This window comes from Orcinus orca, chromosome 15, assembly GCF_937001465.1.
Source record: "Orcinus orca chromosome 15, mOrcOrc1.1, whole genome shotgun sequence".
NCBI classification, from domain to species: Eukaryota; Metazoa; Chordata; class Mammalia; order Artiodactyla; family Delphinidae; genus Orcinus; species Orcinus orca.
This window is the reverse complement of record NC_064573.1, coordinates 85,799,909-85,813,428: the sequence shown is the minus strand read 5'-3', so window position 1 is coordinate 85,813,428 and position 13,520 is coordinate 85,799,909.

Here is a 13,520-nt window from a genome sequence, read left to right as displayed (position 1 = left end):
CTGGATTCAAGACCAGTTAGACATTTTCTAACCGTGTGATCCCACACATCTTGCATAAATTCTGCTTTATTTTTTTAATCAGTAAAGTAGAAATAATGATGAGATAATAATAATAATGCATTAAACAATAATACCTTACTCCGGGAACTAGGTATAGGATCCAATGGCGTCATCCAAACAGAAGGCTTAATCCCATGGCTGAATCAAATACATTGCTTAGGGTACAGGCAAATCTGCCATGTCAACAAGAACCAAACATGCAGGGACTTAAACAAGGTAGGCGATATTTATCGTTATCGGACCTAGCAGTCCAGTGGCAGGTGTGCAGTCTTGCACGGTTAGGTGGCTCTGTTCCATGATGCCATCCAGTGGGACCTAGTTTCCTCGTATCTTGTGGCTCCGTGTCCTTTGTGTATTGTCCTCATGTTCATGGAGGAAAGTGATCCGATTCAGGGATGCAAGACCCACAAAGCTGTTCACGTCCCATGGATCAAAACCTAAGGACCTAATTGTCCCGCTGTATCTAGCTACAAATCGGACCGGAAAAAGTCGTCTTTATCCTGGGGGGCGGGGCATGTGTCTATAGAGCTGAAAGGATGCTGTGGGACCATCAGTAATGTGTGATGTGCAGGGATTCATAGCTCGTGCCCTCAATCCTAAAGCCTTCATCTCTAACCCTTCACAGGAGGGGCAGTGATCTGCCCGATAATATACCTATGCATCTTATCAGCCGTTTGGGGTCCCGTTACTGTGTATATTGATGTGAATTTGGATTGTTTTTGCTTTCTCTGTGAAATGTAAACAACTCCTGAGCCGTGAATTCTGTTGCTTCACAAACTTTTATTTATTTTATTTTTTTTATTTTTGCGGTACGCGGGCCTCTCACCGCTGCGGCCTCTCCCGTTGCGGAGCACAGGCTCCGGACGCGCAGGCCCAGCGGCCATGGCTCACGGGCCCAGCCGCTCTGCGGCTGGTGAGATCCTCCCAGACCAGGGCACGAACCCGTGTCCCCTGCATCGGCAGGCGGACCCTCAACCACTGCGCCACCAGGGAAGCCCCACACAAACTGCTATTTTTAAAGTTTTATTTATTTTTAAATTTTTTAGGCAAACTTTATTCTGTGATCACTAAAAATCATATTCACAAAAAAATATATAACATATTAAATATAAACATTTAACCATTAGGGAAATGATCACCATGCATAACCCCCGGTGTACTCCAATAGGCTCCCTAGGTTTTTAGAATTTATGCATACTTTTAAACGTGGGAAGAAGAATGCTGAGAAAGTGAATAGGAAGAAAACTGACAGCAAATGATATTCAGAGTCAATCTTAGACCCAAGTGAGCCCTAGTCCGAGGAGGCTGTGCTGACAGTTTTCTGCAAGGCACAGCCCCTGAACGTCGGCTGCCACAAACACTGTAAGTTGTTCCTAATGAGCTCTGGGGATACAATTTAACATCCAATTTGGAATCGCTGTTACAAATGGAGAAACACCTTTAGCTCCCTTACCAGTCTGGCAGATTTCTAATAGTCTCTTGGGATTATCACCATCCTCATGTTTTATATAATTGAGAATCCTAGGTAACCCTCCCCTCGTTTCCCCTCTGGTAACCATAAGTGTGTTTTCTATTTCAGTGAGTACGTTTCTGTTTTGTAAATAAGTTCATTTGTATCTTTTTTTAGATTCCACACACAAGGGATATCATAGGATATTTGTCTTTGTCTGACTTCCTTCACTTAGCATGATAATCTCTAGGTCCTCAATTTGGGTTTTCAGTTCCATTTTGTAGGTATCACATTAAAGAAATCACAAACCTAATTAATTTATTTTCCTGCAGCCTTAGGAAGATAAGCCGATTATTATTTAGGGGATTGTTAGCTGCAAGTGACACTGTTAGTCAACGGTGGCTTGGTAAGAGCTAAAATGTCTGCATGCAGAAAGCTACAAGATTTTGATAAAAAGAAATTGAAGAAGACAAGAACAAATTGAAAGGTATTCCATGTTCATGAATCATTAGAATTAATGTTTTTAAAATTCCATACTACCAAAACCCATCTATAGATTCAGTGCAATCCCTATCAAATTTCCAACGACTTTTTTTCACAGAAATAGTAAAAACAATCCTAACTTCCATTTGGAACCACAAAAGAGTCCAGAATCGCCAAAGCAATCAGGAGGAAGACGAATAAAGCAGGACATAGCACACTTCCTGATATCAAACTACCTTACAGAGCTATTATTAAAGTGACTTAATTAAAGTCGGTGACTTAACAGTGACTGAATTAAAGTTATTTAATTGTCTCACATCATAAAAAACTCTGGAGACCATTTAGGGTTCTTTTGGCCACTCAGTGATGACAGGGCCCTGGGTCAGCATCTCTGAATTCTCTAGGACTTTTCCTCATGGTGGCAAGATAGCTGCCACTACTCCATAACCACTTCTCACGTGATAGCATCTAAAGAGGAAAGAGCTACCTTTTACCCTCACTACTTTTGAATTAGAGAGTAAAGCTTGAGCAACAACTATAAAATCTGTAGCTGACTTCCCCTTATATATCTTTGGTTAGAATTGTGTCACATGGTCCCCTAGCTACAAGGGAGGGAAGGAAAGTGAGTATCTGGCAAAGATATTGCCTTGAGTGTTTTAGAACAACTATGATTCACTCCCTGAGGCCCTGGCACATTTGAATCAAAGCAGCGCCCTGGAAGACAAAAGGGAGGATGGCTTTTGGGAAGACAACCAACAATTTCGGCCACAGTAAATACTCCAGATCAGCAAAGGCAAAGGGAAAGGATATTTTGAGCATGTTCATTACAAAACTCCCTTCTATTTCTCTTTATTATGAACAAATTTTATTGTAAATATTCAAGTATACTGAAAGTTAAGATTATAATCAACAACCATTTACCTATCACCTAGATCCAGTAGTTAGCATTTTGTTATGTTTATTTTCTGTGTGTACCTAATAGCTATCGGGCAGTAAGTTGCAGACATCATGACACTTGAACCCTATATACTTTAGCACTTATCCCCAAAACATGAAGTCGTGCAACTGGTAAGCATAACACATTTGTTACCCTTAACAAAAATTTAAAATCTTCAGTATAATCTAAAACTCAGTCTATGTATGTCTCAAATTACTTTTGTAGCTGTTTTTAACTGAACCAAGTTCAAGTTCCAAGTGGCGATCACATGCAATTCCCTTTCCTTTGGCCTTTTTGTTGTTTCTCTCCCTCCCTCCCCTCTGCTCTTAGTTCAAACTCCTTTCAAACTGCAGCCCAATTAGTCTTTAAAAGTTTCTATTCAGATTCTTCTCCTTGTTCCGAAACCTCTACACGTTCCCACTGTCAAAAAAATTAAGTGTCTCCCACTAGCTTTCAAGAACCCAGCTTAGGGCTTCCCTGGTGGCGCAGTGGTTGAGAGTCCGCCTGCCGATGCAGGGGACACGGGTTCGTGCCCCGGTCCGGGAAGATCCCACATGCCGCGGAGCGGCTGGGCCCGTGAGCCATGGCCGCTGAGCCTGCGCGTCCGGAGCCTGTGCTCCGCAACGGGAGAGGCCACAGCAGTGAGAGGCCCACGTACGGCAAAAAAAAAAAAAAAAAAGAACCCAGCTTAGCCTTGCGGGTCGTCCATACACATGCCGCAGGAAGTCTGGCTGTAGGTGTTGACCTCCTCCGTGCTTTCCTGGTGCCATGTTGTTCCTGCTGCATGGACTGTTTATCCCCACCTGATACCTCAAACACAGTTAAACCCATCTTCAGGTCTAGCTCAGATGCTGTCTTCCCAGTAGAGCTGATCCCACAGGTAGCCCTCCTCACTGCTACACCGGAGGTTTTACTGGTGCATTGTCACCTGCAGGTAATTGGCTGGGAAGATGTTCCCAGAAGAAACAGGACGGAGGGAGCAGGAAACAGGAGGCCGAGAAAAGCCAATGTGACGGTGCATTTTCAACGTTGCTGCTCTACACAGTGGAGGCTCCGCCCTGCCGGGCCCTCTGAGAGGCAGTGAATGGGCCCATGAGAATGATAGGAAGGCGGGGTGTTTATCCAACCAACCCCTGCTGGAGGAGGTTGCTCCTGGGGGTAGGAATTCTCCATTCTTCCAGGCTGCACTGTGCCCTGGCAGATGTGCTCCTGGGGCTTCGAGGAAGGCTCAGCTGACTCATGGAAGCGTGAGCTTGCGTGGAAGCGTCCCTCACAGAGGCACCTGAAATCGGAATTGTGCCGAGGAGACGTGTTTGTGCTTTTTTAGCTCCGTGTCTGTACGCATCAGTTTGGCTTCTCCTAAACGCACACTTACTGCATCTTTAAAAAAATTCCACTGTAGTCAGCGTCCTGAGTACAAAACCTGATAGCCTGGTGAGGGCGTACAACGTATCCTTCAGGGTAATTGCTAGACTCTTACGTTTGCAAATAACACAGACTAACTCTTAGTGGCTTAAGCAAACGCCAGAAATTGGTTGCTTCTTGTGACGCTGTGGTGATCGCTGGATGCAGACAGGGCTGGAGAAAAAGGCGCAAGGTCTTCGGGACTTGGACTTTAGCTGGTGGTTCTCCCCGGGGTAGCTTCTTTGGGCTCCGTGTCACAGCAAGATTCTTCCCAAGTTCAAGTCCTAGGAACATCTGATTTTCACCCCTAACAGTAGCAGCAAAAGATGAGAGATTGGCCCTCCTTGGTTCCGTCTGGTCCTGTATCACTAGAAGTGGGCCGTCCTATGTGCTTAGTCTGGGGAGCATAGTCAGTTTTCTTTGCTTGGCTCTGAGTTGTAAGCAAAGGCAAAAATAGGGAAGCTGGCGGTTGCGGACCAAGTTCTGAATGTTCTGGGCTGACTGTAGCTGCAGAGGTGCGGGTTGGCCTCCTGGCCTGGTTGCCACGGAGGTGGTGGCTCAGAGCTCTGTTGTCATCTCTGATCTGGTCATTGTGTTTGTATATTCAGTCCCTCCAAGGTAACACCTATCCGCTCTGGGTGCTCACCCAAATACAGTGGGAAGAATACAATTTCCTTCTGGAAATTAAGTATGTAGTGTATACTAGGTGCTCTGGATATGAATTTTGCTTTGTCCCCTTTCCAACGGTTGTCCTGTCTGCCCTGAGCGGGTCCTTTAGTTGGTTACATGCTTCATGACCGAGTATCCCAGCCTCCCCCATGTGCTCTTAACCAGAAAGCTTCCACTTGCTCAGGCAAACGGATACCTACCTCCCATCAGCTTGCCTTGGACAAACAGTATGGTCCAGGAGCCAACGTGGAGCTGTTATGTGCTTGTGATCAGGAAAACATGGGCCAGTTCAGTATGAGTGAGTCCCAGAGGACTGGAGGGCAGTGTTAACCGGAGCCCTGGGACACCCAGTTCCTGTTCCCATAGGAGGGACCATTTTCCACAGACCTACCTGACTTGGGGCCAGGCCTGCCAGGGGGCAGCCACATATTCAGCACACGAGTTTTGACCTGATGTGACTCCCACCTGGGCCAGTCCAGCCCCCCTTAGGCAACCTGCTGGACTCTGCTCCTAGGATGCTGACCTTACAGAGAACACCCCACCAGCACAGCACCCGCAGCCCCAAACTCCTGGACTCAGGGGTCCTCCTGCGTAATCAGGCCTGCAGGCGCACCCCAGACTTCCCGGCACGGCCACCTGAATGAGACCCATAGCTCTGCAGCGTGTTTCTCTTCTGCAACCGTTTGTACGCGTTCACCTCCAAAGACACGGTCACTCAGAAGTGAGCCGCTGCCGTAGCGTACGTTGGCAAGTTGTTTCTGAAGCAGCAGAAACCCCTTCAATGCTGTCTGCTTCCCTCCTCTCTCCCTCCCACCCACACTTTCATTTTAAAGTGCTTGCTTCCATCCCAGCCAGGTTTCTGGGCCAAGGAAGGCAGCTCCATTTGGGGGCCGCTGAGAGCCCTGTAAGATAGAGCAGGGGAGGCCAGAGGAAAGACCTGAGGGTCTCATGTTTGCTGAGAGGAGACTCACAGCCGCTGGATAACTTTTAACTACTTACAGCATCTATTTGAGCAGAGAGTTCAGGAGACCATGCGGCAGAATGTAGGGCTGCACGTGACTCCCTAACAAAACGTCTAGGAGCAATGCCTGTGGCAAATAAAGCCCTCTGGGCAATCGCTCTCAAGGGCCATCACAGATGTCATCATTCCCAGCAGCAGTTTCCCTCCAGCTTTTACAAGTGAGGTGATTTTCTTGTGTTTGATCAAAATAAATTGAAATGTGGTTTCCAATGAAGGCATCACACGCGCGGAAAAGGGGGCTTGCAGGCAAGAGCTGGGCACGGGTTCCTTCTGAGACATCCTCTCGAGATCGTCTCATAGGACAGAACCAGGCTAATGAGGGCTGGGCCTTGGGAATGTAATAGGGAAGAACAAATCTGACTCAATGTTGGATCTGTTTCTTTTACTTTCACCTTTGTATTCTATTGCTTTTGCTTCAGGTTAAGAATGTTGCCTGTAGCCTGAAATATACAGGATAGCCTGTTCTAAAGGCTCTGACCTTTATGAGTGTAACAATTTTCCATTCATATAGAGATAAAAAGTTGCAGAACAGAGAACAACATTGGTCATGTTGGAGGTTTGTAGGAACATGGTGACCTGACCTACTGTGCACAGCCACAAGAACAAAGGATTCCTGCACCGAGATGTTAGCAACGACCACCACACCTGGCCTTTAAAAATGCTTTGCTGAAACCCTCTGGAGAGTTTGGGGCTTTGGGGGCACAAGTCACCCGTCTCCTTGCATGGCTCTGCAATAAACTTGTCTCTGTTCCAAACTCCCAGGTTTCAATTTGTTTGGCCTCACTGTATGTTGGGCACATGAACTGGTGATCGATGACAGGAATAAGAGACTAAGAGGAAGAAACCTAAATTTTGCAGGGAGGAAAAAAAAAAAAAAGCATACAAAAAACCCAGAAAAATAAATGTACAAACAAAAAACATACAAAAAACGAATATACAAGCAAACACACACATTACATAGACCCAGCAGCCAGGAGAGGGGTAGAATCTACACTGTGTGTGGCCAGCCGGGCTGGGCTTGTAGTCCATGCAGAATCCTTAGCAACAGCGCTCTGCTCGCCCCAACCCACTGCTACAGTGGAAAATCTACCAGGAACGCCAGGGAGAGGCTGACTTCTCTGTTTTCTCTCTGGCTTTTATTCTACCACATTCCTGAGCTGAAGAAATAAGGCTGTATTCACTTGGGCCGCTTTCCTGCAACAAGGTGGTTGCAGATAAGGCACACTTCCTCCAGATAGCAACTCTCTGGGGTCAGCCGTCTTTCTGCCTGAAGCAAAGTGCTTTACAATTTATTATTACGCAGCAGTGGATTAAAAACAAATAATTCAGCTAATCTGTATTATGTTTTTCTTGGGGGGGGGATCTTAAATACAGGTAAAGCTCAAACAATCAAAGAAAACCCAGAGAAATACTGCAGAACTAAGAAAAGACTCTTGAACAGAAGGTCATTACATAAGGGGAAGTTTGCAGATAATTCCAGGCAGAGTTGGAGTACTGGCTACTCGGGTTTGCTCCTGTGAAGCTGGTGTCTATTTTTTACACGTAACATTTAATTGTTTTTCTTTAAGAAAGGATCAACATGTTCTTAGAGTAATATGAAAAAAAAAAAAACCCAGAAAAGATTACATCTAAAAATTAAAATGCTCCTTGCGACTTTATACAAAGAAATATCTGTTAGAGAATGTACTTTTAGGAAGGCATCTCTTAAAACTGCTTTCTAAAAGACCTCACTACCTTATCAGCACTTCATTAGTCTAACATTTATAGGCAATATAACATATTATTTGAAATAGGCAATATTTCAAAATTGTAAAACATAAAATAGGTTCAGGCATCTGACATTTGCATATAAATAGAAAAGACCTCAGATTCATGCTAGTAGGGAAAAATGATTTTCCACATTTTTCACATAATTTTCGCTAAATTAGTCTTTAAAAATGTCCTTGTTATGTAACTTGATTTTTTTACTTCCTATTTAAACAATGAAAAAAAGGGTTTTTTTCCCCAAAGAAATAGCTGCATGAGGCAATTGAACTCAATGAAAAGCTTCATTACTCAATCCTAGACCGGTATAGAGAAGCCCATGGAATGAAGGTTTCCCCGGCCTATACTCACTGATTCATGCCCATCCTCTCTAACAGAGTCTAGTGGTCCAATAGGGACCCCTGCTTCCCCCAGGATAGCTCAGTGCTTTCTGGAAAGTTCCCTGCAGGTCCGGCATTGAAACAACTTGATGGGTTTCAATGCCGGGTTGTTTGGGTTGAAACAACTTGAAGTCCAAGAAATGTTTCTTGGAAATGTTTCTTGGAAATGTTTCTTGGAAATGTTTCTTGGAAATGAAGTCCAAGAAATGTTTCCCAGTTTACCCCATGCTGTCTTGGGACGATTCAGCCTGCTCTTGGTCAGTTGGTTTGTTTGTTTGTTTAATTGAAGTACCGTTGATTTACAATGTTGTGTTAGTTTCAGGTGTGCAGCAAAGTGATCCAGATCTATATCTATATATAGATATATAGATATAGATCTTTTCTTTTCAGATTCTTTACCCTTACAGGTTATTACAAAATATTGAGTACAGCTCCCTGTGCTATACTGTAGGTCCTTGTTGTTTATCTATTTTATATATAGTAGTGTGTCTATGTTAATCCCAAACTCCTAATTTATCCCTCCCTTTGGTAACCGTAAGTTTGTTTTTTATGTCTGTGGGTCGGTTTCTGCTTTGTATATAAGTTCATTTGTATCATTTTTTTAGATTCTCACAGACATAGAGAACAGACTTGTGGCTGCCAAGTGGGAGGGGGCTGGAGGAGGGATGGAGTGGGAGGGTGGGGTCAGCAGATGTAGGCTATTATATATGGAATGCATAAACAGCAAGATCCTACTGTATAGTGCAGAGAACTATATTCAGTATCTTGTGATAAACCATCATGGAAATGAATATATATACGTATAACTGAATCACTTTTCTGTACAGGAGAAATTAACGCAACATTGAAAATCAACTCAACTTCAATAAAAAAAATTTTAAACAATATCTCATTCCCTCAGTCAAGTCACCTCAGCACACAGAAATGGATTTCTCCCTTGAAAGTGGTTCTCCACCACTTTACAGTAAGAAGGGAACTTATGACCGCTGCCCTGTCTCCACCCCAGACGTGGTTGAGAATCCCCAGATGGAGCCTGGGGGCTTCAAAAGACGGGAAAGCTTTGCCTGGTGATTCTCAGGGTTTAATAATCAAGTCTTCGTGGCTGTAAATGGCAAAACGGTGAATCTGGATACGGGGTTTAGAGCGCTGCTTGCAGGGCAGAAACTGCCTCTGTGTTTTTTAAAAACTAGATTTGATATAATTATTATCAAAGACTGATTTCGTCTAATGATATTAAAGGCCTACGGCTCTTAAAATCAGCTTTATTATGGAAGCTTGAAAAACCCACTTTGCTATTTTGAGAGTAAAACTCCTTATCTCACCTCTGCAGTTGAGCCAGGCTTCTGGATTTTTGCAGTACGAGAACCACAGGAAGAGAGGACCCTGGGCACCCAGCAAGGCAGCAGGGCCCATGCGAAGCCAGGGAGTGTTTTGGCTTTGGGTCCCAGATGACATCAGGGTCTTTGCTAGAGGCCGTCTAGGTTAAGCTGTGAGCCAGGTCACAGCTTTGCTAATGCACCCATCACGTGACTTACTATTCCAAAAACATTGCTTTGCTAAACGTGTATGTCCACATATGAAGACAGTGGAGAGTTGGAAGATACCGCAGTGGTTAATGGAATTGTGCACATTGTTTTACATTCATTTTGGGCAGCTTTTTCCAAAATAATACTGTTATGATACTTATTTACATTGAAAAAAATAATTCCTCAAATCAACATTTCAAAGATAGTCTCGTAGTGTAGAAAATGCTTGCGATGCAATTTTGGTGGGAAAAGAAGGATACAGATTCTATTTAAGGCATCCCTCTATATAACTCAACTACTAGCAGAAAATAGGCCATGATTTCCAATTGCGGTTTTCTCTGGGAGACTAAAAGTAAGTATGCTATGTCTCCTTGTTTATTCCTTCCTGGATTCCACTCCCCCCAAACACAACGGATGTGTATCATTTTCTAATTAGAAATCTAGATACAGCCTTCATCTGTTTTTTTTTAAAGGTAGAGAACCCCAAGGGTGTCATTCATTTCAGGTTTTTTTATTTTCATTTTTTATTTTAATTCTTGTTTTTTTAATTGAAGTGCAGTGGATTTAAAATGTTGTCTCAGTTTCAGGTGTACAGCAAGGTGATTCAGTTATACATCTATATCTATATCTTTATCTATATCTATTCTTTCTCAGATTGTTTTCCCTCACAGGTTATTGCATTTCAGGGTGTTACAGGGAGGATGACACTTGGACCTGCAGAAGATCGCCATTCCCTCTGACAGGTGGGTTTCCTTCTCCTACTGAATCCACTCTTCTTTCTCTGCTGAGAGACATGGCTTTCCTATCAGATGGGGAAGGAGAATTAGGAAGGCAAAGATACACCACAGCCCCCCAAACACCAAGTCCTTTTTCCCCTGAAAAAAAAGCCTTAAACACATGCCTGTGTGTCTGTCCAAGTATCGTAAATTCAGTTTGCCAAAGCCTCTGGGTTCGGCAGGCTGGACCTCTTAGGAGTGCCAGGCGGGGATTTGCTGACACATTTCCGGTGTTGGTGGAAGTCTTCCCAACTTGGGGCCTTGCTGAACATTTGATTTTATTATTTCAGCTTTACTGAGATATGACTGACAGATAAAATTGTACATGCTTTTTTTAATTGAAGTGTAGTTGATTTACAATGTCATGCCAATCTCTGCTGTACAGCAAAGTGACTCAGTTATACACAAAGAGGCATTCTTTTTATAATATTCTTTTCCATTATGGCACAAATGAACCTATCTACAAAACAGAACTTGCACATTCTTGAAGTGTACAGCGTGATGATCTGAGTTAACGTGTACTTTGGGAAAGGATTACCCCTCGGGTTACTTAACATACCCATCGCATCCTTAGACACTTTTTTGGCTTTGCAAACACTGACTAATTTCACTTAGCGTAATACCCTCGGGACTTCCCTGGTGGCACAGTGGTTAAGAATCCACCTGCCAGTGCAGGGGACAGGGGTCCGAGCCCTGGTCCGGGAGGATCCCACATGCTGCGGAGCAACTAAGCCCGTGCACCACAACTACTGAGCCTGCGCTATAGAGCCCGCGAGCCACAACTACTGAGCCTGCACTCTAGAGCCCACGTGCCACAACTACTGAGCCTGAGCGCCACAACTACTGAAGCCCGCGTGCCTAGAGCCCGTGCTCCTCAACAAGAGGAGCCACTGCAATGAGAAGCCCTCGCACCGCAACGAAGAGCAGCCCCCGCTCACCGCAACTAGAGAAAGCCACGCGCAGCAATGAAGACCCAACGCAGCCAAAAATAAAATAAATAATACCCTCAAGGTTCATCCATGTTGTTGCATATGGCAGGATCTTCTCATTTTTTTAAGGCAGAATAATATTCCATTGTATGTATACACTGCACCTTCTTTATCCATTCATCTACTGATGAACCCTTGGGTTGTTTCCACATCTTGGCTATTGTGAATAACTCTGCAATAAATATGGGGGTGCAGATGGGGGCAAGGCAGTAGAAAATGCCTCTTCCGCAATTTTGTTGACCTCACTTGTTAAACATTTGAGTGTTTGAGCTGGTCACGTACACCTAGTGTTCCATTACAAAGACTGTCATTATAGAAAGAAAACAGAAGTTACATTTTTATGCTATGCGTAGCATAGACATTTCAGTACATGGGAAAGCTCCCTAGTTCATTTTTTCTTATCTCTGACCCTGCCAACATCTAACTTTGCTTATGACTCATGAGTAATGATTTATTTCAAAAAATATAAATCAAGACACTCATAAATCAAGAGAAATTCTATCTGAAGACTCAAGAAGACCAAAGTGAAATATTGACTCAAGCTTTCTCGGGCTCTTACACACATCCACACCCCAGTCCCGCGTCCACATGTCTTGTCATATGTGTGTTTAAAGTTGTATTGGAAGGGGATGAACTAAATTAGTTTTTTGTTTAGCCAAATGGCTTCTGGCATGAATTATGCATCATCCATGTAACGTACAAAACCTAAAAGCGCAAATGAGTAAATGTCAGTCCTGAGTTTCCCTCAAACAGCACTGATTCCAAGCATACTATGGACACAAACACTGCAACTGTTCTTTCAAAATGTCAAAGAATGCAAGATTTATTCTCCGTACATAGAAATTTGTCTCTCTCTGTCTCTCTCTTTCACTCTCTGGGATTTCCATGAAATATTCATGAAGATTAGCATTAGTAAATGAGTTTAGAAAATTCAGTAATTTTTGTCCTATGATGTCTAAATGTAAGTAATCAGTTTGGTGGAGTGACTTATGAACTAAATTATAACGCACCAGCATTGTAGAAAAAGGTAATGTGTTGGGCTTCCCTGGTGGCGCAGTGGTTGGGAGTCCGCCTGCCGATGCAGGGGACACGGGTTTGTGCCCCGGTCCGGGAAGATCCCACATGCCGCGGAGCGCCTGGGCCCGTGAGCCATGGCCGCTGAGCCTGCGCGTCCGGAACCTGTGCTCCGCAATGGGAGAGGCCAAAACAGTGAGAAGCCCGCGTACCGCAAAAAAAAAAAAAAAAAAAAAAAAAGTAATGTGTTCACTACTTCCATAAGGATCATCACTATCTAGCAAAATAATTACATTAAACCAGGTTTATATGAGACAGGACTTAAATGGGAATTCTAAGTCCTTGGTTTCGCTGAGAGTACTGAAATGAAAAAAATCCCGACAACTGGGAGATGTTTATTATCATAGGTTTAAGAGTCAAAATGTCAGGCAGTGACTTATTATTTTTTTTCCTTAAGGATTTTGATTGTTCTGAGTTCCATTCCCTTGGGATGGTGATCTCTGAGAAAATGGTATCAACAGGCAAGATAGCTGGTGTATTTCACAGGGCAAATGCATTTTGGAAAACAGGTTCAGTTGCAGTGATGCATATCCCTAGGAAGGAAATGATGATGTAACCCAGACCAACAAGTGCCCCAGAAACTAGTTATGGACAGAGGCTGTTTTTCTTTTGTTTGTTTGTTTGTTTGTTTGTTTTTTGCGGTACGTGGGCCTCTCACTGCTGTGGCCTCTCCCGTTGCGGAGCACAGGCTCCGGACGCGCAGGCTCAGTGGCCATGGCTCACGGGCCCAGCCGCTCCGCGGCATGTGGGATCTTCCCGGACCGGGACACGAACCCGCGTCCCCTTCATCGGCAGGCGGACTCTCAACCACTGCGCCACCAGGGAAGCCCTAAGACAGAGGCTGTTTTTAGCAGCAAAGCCTTTTTTTTAAGGAATTACGTCCACCTGAACATTTGTAAGGGCAGGGATTAGACCATGCCCTGGGCATGAACCTCAAAAGTCAACATCATCCTTTGCTTTTCCATCCAATGAACTACTGCTCCTTCT